The sequence below is a fragment of the Trachypithecus francoisi genome, unplaced genomic scaffold (assembly GCF_009764315.1).
Source record: "Trachypithecus francoisi isolate TF-2019V2 unplaced genomic scaffold, Tfra_2.0 Contig00347, whole genome shotgun sequence".
Classification (NCBI taxonomy): Eukaryota; Metazoa; Chordata; class Mammalia; order Primates; family Cercopithecidae; genus Trachypithecus; species Trachypithecus francoisi.
Window position 1 is genome coordinate 1611 of NW_022680581.1, and position 8765 is coordinate 10375.

At 37.5% G+C, this 8765-nt stretch overlaps 1 long non-coding RNA gene across 1 annotated transcript; it reads left to right on the forward strand.

Annotated features, from left to right (window-relative positions):
- The first annotated feature begins 209 nt into the window (after nucleotides 1-209).
- On the forward strand, nucleotides 210-3789 carry LOC117083427. Its single transcript, XR_004437083.1, has 3 exons — nucleotides 210-358; nucleotides 3269-3386; nucleotides 3658-3789. It is a non-coding gene; the product is annotated as an uncharacterized LOC117083427 (long non-coding RNA).
- Nucleotides 3790-8765: the final 4976 nt, after the last annotated feature.

Below are 8765 nucleotides of genomic sequence, written 5' to 3' on the forward strand. Positions count from 1 at the left end.
GCAAGGAGGAAATCCATCCCCATGATCCAATCACCTCCCACCAAGCCTCACTTCCAACACATGGGGATCACAATTTGACAAGAGATTTTGATGGAGACACAGAACCAAACCATATCACCCTCCCTGAAGATTAGGCTCAATTCCACTCTTTGCTGATGCGGTAATTTCTGAGACTCAGTAATATTGCCTTCCCTTCTTTTCCCAGATTTTGTCTTTCCAACCTGCAGCTTAGTGAATGGTTTCCTTGCCCCATTCAGTGATGAAGCCTTAACAGATGTACTGGCTTTCTTGTACCAACTTGGACTACTCGAGAGGAGAAAGAACCTTTGAAAATATCTCTTCTGATGAAACAAACAAGGTAGACTCTGTGGGAGTGATACTATGTGTGTCTGTGAGGGTGGGTAACTATTTTATGCTCCTTTCTGTGTAAACACAGTACACTTCCATTTCACTCAATGGTGACACAGATACTCAATGAAACATCTTTCTACCTGAGTTCCAATGGAAGTGCAGCACCAGCAACTTTCTATATTTTTAACTACAACCTAATTGAATATTTTCTTTTTGAAATTATTTTCAACGACTTTAAATCTCTTTCCAGGTATCGTAGAAGAATTTCTTATTTTCACATTCTGACTTGTGAGACCTTCACTTATATTATGTCTTTTTTTTTTTTTTTTTTTTTTTTTTTTGAGACGGAGTCTTGCTCTGTCGCCCGAGCCGGAGTGCAGTGGCCAGATCTCAGCTCATTTCTTACTGGTGAACTATCTGTTTATCTCATGTTCTGTGACTCTTTGAATCAACTGTCAAAGCAAAAGTTGAACAAGACAAAGTGAAAGTGAAAGAACACTCTGCAGAAGTCTCCTACAGGAGGGCTGAGAGGCCGGAACTCAGTCTGAGTTGAACTTCCATGAAACAAGAAGCTGGAGTATTTTTAAGAGATGGGGTTTGAAGGATCATAGACCGTGTGTATTGGCTTTACCCAGGGAAGAAGAAAACTTTTTCTTGTGTTCATGACAGGAGGTGGCTTTATAACTCAGAGCAAGGTGCTCACAAAGATAGACTTCCACCCTCTTATAGAAACAGAGAGATGTGGATACTTTCTGATGATGGCATTTCAAAGCAATGGCTCTCAGATTCTTGTGAAAGAGATCCCTGTGTTGTAAAACTGTCAAAAAACCTTTTCCCCCAATATTTACATCTCAAATAAGATAAGAAAGAATTTACAATATGTGAAAGCAAAATAGAATCCCAGGATCCCAAACTCACTGTGCCAAAGAAAAAATTAAGCTTGGGAACTGAGTCACCAATACTGTTTTTCTTTAATTCCCAAACAAGTAGCTGTAATTTCAGAACTCATCGTTATAGCCTCATTTCCTCTCTCCTATCTTTTCACATGTTTACTTTATTTTATGTAAAATGTAGATTCAAGAGTAAGAGACTATGCACCATTATTTTCCTCTATTCCCCCTTTACACATGTAAATATAAATTTACTGAAGCTAATAAGACTCACAAAAGCTAAAGTTGTAGGAGCAGATAGGTGGCGATTCTTTTACTTTTCTTCATAAAGGGTCTAAAACAGCACCCCATAACAGAAGACAGGTTAACAAGAGAAAAACATAACACAATTATTGCATGCACATATGTGCACACCAATATGAAAGTCATACAAAACGTTAAAACATAAGAAAAGGGCCAGATGGTTGATGCTTGAATGCCCTTTTAATTGGGGAGAAGGGAATAGGGGAGCAGGAGTAAAAGATTTTTAGGGAAAATAAATGGATCTGGAGACCAAAATTAAGTTGTAAATATTTCTCTTTAGAATGTGAATGAGCCTCTGAGGAAGATGTTATCTTGTGAAATGTCCAGGTGTGGTTGCATTCCTCAATTTTCTTTTCTAAGATAGATAATAAGATGTCAGGAAGGGGATGGAAGGCAATGTTGTTCCTTTTTGGGCATTTGCTTTCTAGGTAGATAGGAAATTTCATACAACAGCCTCATCTTGTGCTTTGGGAGAGAAAGAGGACTGAGGAACAGAGCAGGTGAGAAGAAGGTCACACAAGCCTTGCAGCTGCTTCTGCAGTTCACCACATCAATGCACTATATTTTGGGATATTGGTTTCTGGACCCCAGCCCTATCTTGGTTACCATAAGTCTTAGATTTTGACCCATAAGAAAAAAATGGAAATTGAGAACATTTGTCTCTCTCTGAAAAAAACCTTTCCTTCCGTATCTCATACAGAACCAACAACAACAGAAAGGTATTTTTTTCTTTCTGTTGTTGTCCTATATTAGGACAATGCAATTTCAAAGTCAGTGAACAGATGGTAAGACAGAAATCATACAAAAAAAGACAGAAAGAAAAAAGATGGGGCACTATGGCGGCCCATGCCTATAACCCCGGCACTTTGAGAATTGCTTGATGTTAGGAGTTTGAGACCCACCTGGGCAACTTAGTAAGACTCTATCTCTACAAAATAAAACAAAAACAAAAACTTAGATATGGTGGCAAGTGCCTATAGTCCCACTACTCCAGCTACTTGGGAGGCTAACGTGGAAGAATGGCTCAAACCCAGGACTTCAAGGCTGCAGTAAGTTATGATCCCACTACAGTTCCACCTGGGCAACAAACCAAGACTCTGTCATGCACACATACAAAAAGAAAGTCGGGAAAAAAAGAATAAAAGAGGGAAGGATAGGAAATTGTGTGGTTTAAAAGAGGTATCTACTTACAGAAATCATAAACTGGCATCCACAGAACTTACTGACTGATTGCCATTGCCTATTTAACAATTTCCCTTCTAATGTCGATGTTAAAAGCTATAAGGGCCAGACCTATTTTGTCCATCATTTTGCAAATAACCTGGAGTCTGAAATATAGCAGCTGCTTCACACATGTTAATGAATGAGTGAAACTAGTAGAAAACTCCTTATAGGAAGTAAAAAATTAGATACTTGTTTTGGACATGTATGGAAATGTAAAAGCTTTCTTTCCTCTCTACCTCGTTTTTTGTTTTTTTTTTTTTTTCAAATACAATTAAATATAAGGCTTATTTTGTTAAATATTCTTTTCTCTGAAACACCACAACTCTGCCAGCTTTCCATTTATTTTTAAATTTTAATTTGTTCTTAGTCCCCATTTCCTGACAGATTGTTTGACAATATCTCTGACAAGGTAAAGGAATCAAAAATCTCACAACGCCAAACACGGCTAGTTTGTGAGGATAGTCTGTCTCTTTTATTTCTGATTTGTAAACATTTTTTAGCACATCTGCAGAGTTACAACAGGAAGAAAACCTACGTCTTCTTCCTTGAATGGCTGAATCTGAGACAGCAACTTGAAAAACAGAGTTACACGTTAAAAGCAAGAACTATTCTAATTAGGTATGTACTAGAGATTGTATTACATCCACAAGGAAATATCCACACAAATACTGATCAATTATAAGCACTCTCTTAAAATTAAGATTGCCAGATTTAACAAATAAACATACAGGACACCAAGTTAAACTTATTTTTCAGATGAACAATAAATAATATCTTAGTATATGTCATGAAGCCTTTATGATTCTTTTATTTTGGAATATCATCTTGCTTTTATCTGAAATTCAGATTCAACTGAGTGTCTTGTATTTTCTCTGGCAATGTTACCTAGGATGGATCTTCAGGAAACCAGTCTTTTGTGATGTGATTCAGGAGATTCAGAATGAGAGTAAAATTTTGAGACTCGAACTTGCAGCCCACTTTGATCCAGTAATATGGAAGATAATCAGTTTGCAAATTCAGAGAAGGAAGATGAGTACTTTTTTGAGAATATCTTTTTACTCCATTAAGTATTTTTAGTAGTACTATATTAACTATTTTTCTGATAGTAAATGTTTCTAGGAGTGCTGATTATCCATCATTCTTCAGTTTGTACTGAATTCAATTGAAGAAGTTGTGGAGGCTGTTGGATTATTCAGTATAGTCTGGAAAATGCTGCTGTTTTATTCCGATTCATGCAATATCCAGTTGATCATCGCTCTATAAGAAATGAATTTTCCATAATTTTTTATTATCTTTTCAGTATGTTCAGCATATTCTTGAGAAATATAATATTTCATGGCAAAATAATTATTTACATCACAGAAACATGTCTTTTTTTTTTTTTTTTTTTTGAGATGGAGTCTCGCTCTGTCGTCCAGGCTGGAGTGCAGGGGCCGGATCTCAGCTCACTGCAAGCTCCGCCTCCCGGATTCACGCCATTCTCCTGCCTCAGCCTTCCGAGTAGCTGGGGCTACAGGCGCCCGCCACCTCGCCCGGCTAGTTTTTTGTATGTTTTAGTAGAGACGGGGTTTCACCGTGTTAGCCAGGATGGTCTCGATCTCCTGACCTCGTGATCCACCCGTCTCGGCCTCCCAAAGTGCTGGGATTACAGGCTTGAGCCACCGCGCCCGGCTGAAACATGCATTCTTTATTAGGTGTGGAAGAACAAAACATATGACAACTATTAAAAATAATACACTTTTTGCTGGGTGCAGTGGCTCACACCTGTAATCTCAGCACTTTGGGAGGCCAAGGCAGGTGGATTGCCTGAGCTCAGGAGTTAGAGAACAGCCTGGGCAACATGGCAAAAATCCATCTCTATTACAAATACCAAAAAAAAAAAAAAAAAATTAGCCAGGTGTGGTGGCACACACCTGCAGTCCCAGCTACGTGGGAGGCTGAGGCACAGGAATCACTGGAACCCAGGAAGTGGAGGTTGCAGTGAGCCAAGACCACGCCACTGCACTCCAGCCTGGGTGACAGAGTGAGAGTCTGCCTCTAATAATAACAATAATAATAATAATAATATACTTTTGATAATTTTCTATAGACTCTCTGTTTTTTAGCTTATTTGTTTCAAGTTAATAGCCATATTAGCGATATCATGTCATTTAATGTGAAAGACAATGATTTTATTTATTCAAGTGAGATATGTGTGTGCATGTGTATGTGTACATGTCTCTGATGAACCTAACACAACAATCTAAGTGGTAAAATGGTTTAATGCTACCCAGTTACATAGAAGATAAGCTTCTATTTACTTGTATTCAATACGTATTTGTACTCACAAAAGTAATACATGTTTTGGTGCTGAATGTATAAACTAAATTTTTTTTTGAATTGAGTTTTTTGAGTATTCTTGGATTAGGCTTAATATTGGCTATAAAACAGTAAATTCACCAATGTCTTAAAATGAATGCAGCTAATTTTATTTCCTTATGCTATTGAGAACAAATAACCTTTAGATATTTCTTCAAATTCCAGAAAATATAAGTTATGATGCTGTCCAGGGTCAGAATGCAGCATTCTTCCCTGATGGATTCTGATAGTGTTACATAATGAAAGTTTATGTGCACATCCACAATGAAGTGATGTATTTCCAATTATTGCCAAGTCCGAAAGTGCACAGAGCACTGGAGAAGTCCTCTGGGCCTAATGTCTAATTATATGTACCATATTTATTTATATATCCTTTTTTTTTTTTTTTTTTTTGAGATGGAGTCTCGCTCTGTCGCCCAGGCTGGAGTGCAGTGGCCGGATCTCAGCTCACCGCAAGCTCCGCCTCCCGGGTTCATGCCATTCTCCTGCCTCAGCCTCCCGAGTAGCTGGGACTACAGGCGCCCGCCAGGTCGCCCGGCTAGTTTTTTTTTTTGTATTTTTAGTAGAGACGGGGTTTCACCATGTTAGCCAGGATGGTCTCGATCTCCTGACCTCGTGATCCACCCGTCTCGGCCTCCCAAAGTGCTGGGATTACAGGCTTGAGCCACCGCGCCCGGCCTTTATATATCATTTTCTCAGTGGTACCAGGACATCTCATTTCGGGCAGATGGATGGATGGATGGATGGATGGAGATAGAAGATGGATGGATGGATGGATGGATGGATGGATAGATAGATAGATAGATAGATAGATAGATAATAGATAGATGACAGACAGATTATTTTTTGAGATGGATCCTTGATGTCACCCAGTCTGGAGTGCAATGGCATGATGTTGGCTTACTGCAACCTCTGCCTCCCAGGTTCAAATGATTCTCTTGCCTCAGCCTCCTGAGTAGTTGGGATTACAGGCACCTGCCACCATACCTGGCTAATTTTTTTTAATTTACTTTTTTTTAGTATCACCATGTTGGCCAGTCTGGTCTCAAACTCCTGACCTCAGATGATCCACCCACCTTGGCCTCCCAAAGTGCTGAGATTACAGGCCTGAGCAACCACACCCAGCCCACAAAATATATTTTTGATGTCAAGTACAGCACCCTTGAATTCTTTGTGCTGAAAATGATTCTCTAGTGAAAATCCTATTTAAAAATACATCTTTTAAACATAATGTTCAATATGCATAATATTTTGCTGACAACTATGAATCTCCACAATTTTTAGAATTTTAAGTAATTTATAGAGCTAGAGTTCTTGGGGCTTGCTAAAGAATAAGAAGGGCTCCAGAATGACACTAGGAATTATTATGTAATCAAATATATCAATGGCAATTGAATGTGAGAAGAATGGGGGAATGCATCTTCAAAAACAAACAGAATCAGGTATTCTGTTTTAGCAATATTACTTTTGAGATCTCTATTAAACATCTGGTAGGAGATATTGTTGCATTTTTGCTGGTCTGCACCAAAAGATTAATTTAGTTTCAGCCTCTGATGTGAAGTACTTGTTCAAAACTTTAATCTGCTCCTTGGCAAAATATGTTTTCTAGAACTGTTTGTTGCTCTCACAGAATAATTTAGGTTTTACTAGTTCAATTACTTGTAAGGAATTCCTAGGGAAGACATAATTCCAGAGTGGTTTGGTTTTGGTTTATCTATTTTTTAATAAAAAATCACAATGCAAAGATTTTCTTCTTTTCAATTGCCTCAAAGACAAGAACATTTTCACATAGCTTTTATCTGTGAATCTCAACATGGGCTTGTCTTCTATTGTACACTTAATCAATGGGGTAGAATCAGAAATGTTACTCTTGTTCTTCCTTTCTGACATTGGGCTCACAACACTGAAATTTCTCCAAGGCTGCTCTCCTTCTCTTTTGCATGACTATTATAAAATGCAAAAAGCTTTTGACAACCTGAATAAATATTTTATAGTATTTTTTCTTATTTCTCACAGTGGAGTTGCTACTTCATTCTCCATAGTCTTGTGAACTTCAGAGATTTCCAAGAGCAAACGGAAAATGCTGTGGTACCAAGTTTGTAGTGAAAGCGTCCACCATCATTCCAAATGTATAATGTTATGAACAGAATAATAAAGACCACATAAATATTTTAACAATAACTTTGGTCTAAGTACAATTTGATGTTTAAATAAAAACTGGTATTATTTTATTAAAATTAAAATTATAAACTATATGATATGGGTTTTAAAAACTACAACATTATACATTAATGCAGACAATAAAGAGTAAAAACAAGTTAGAAATCTGTTATCTTTTAGAGATAGCCAACACCTAACCCTCTCCCTAACTTGCAAGGATAACCTATTGGTGGTAACAAATATATGCTGAGAAGGTTTCATGACACATAATCCAGATCCTTTATTTTTCTGTAGACCCACAGCTAAGGTACATTTTCAGTCAATCTGATTATCTTGCTCAGGATTTTGAATGTTGAAGGCATTTTGCAAAATATAGTTTGAAATGTTTCATAGTAGCAGTTATACCCTTTGACCCTAGTGCTGGAGTGCTGGTGTATTTCCTTCAGCCCATCTGTCTTGGTGACATACCCCTGTGCATAATTTGACCGATTGCCTATCTATCCAAGTTATGGATTTCTCTATATGGCAACCCTGATCTCCATGTACACGAACAGTTAATGGCACAGTAAACACAATATTTTTAATTAAGAAATAGAAGTCAGTTTTGTAATTGAAAATATTGTGTTTATTGTGTCAATGCAATGTAAGCATGCATGTATACACAAAGTAAAAATATTAACAGCAAGATGTTACATCACCAACATGGTTTTTATTATGGCTTGTAGTTTTTACAGTTTGACATTGGGCAAGTAACACTGAAATGTTAAAATGGTCTTAATACTATGTAGCATCTGCTTTAAATAAAATAATAGGTTTCAATGTAGAATCACATCACATATTATTAAATATATAGAAAAATTACATCTTTGTAGGCTAATTAACATATTCTATGAAAACTTTAAGGGTAGGCTGAGTGTGTGCAGTGGCTCACACCTGAAATACCAGCACTTCAGGAGGCCAACATGGGTGGATCACTTGAGGTCAGGATTTCAAGACCAGCCTGACCAACGTGGCAAAATCTGGACCCTACTAAATACAAAAATTAGCTGGGCATGGCGGTGCATGCCTGTGGTCCCAGCTACTTGGGAGACTGAGGCACTAAAATCTCTTGAACCCTGGAAATGGAGGTTGCAGTGAGCTGAGATTGCACCCCTGTACTCCAGCCTGAGCCACAGAGTGAGGTGCTTTCCCCACCCCACCAAAAAAAATAAGAACTTTAAGGGTATTTTCCCTACATATATATGATCCAGTAACTTTGCTTTATGGAATCTTCAAGAGAAACAACAAAAAATAAAGCACATAATGACAGTGATAATAATAATCATGATACATTTGAGGCAAAATAAATAAAGCAGTGACTAAATCATCTGTCATACTATGGAATACAATGTAATTGCAAAAAATAGACCAAAATTATTAATTTTCTATATGTATGTATGTGTGTGTATAACAATGTGAATGTATTTCCAAAGCAAGTTG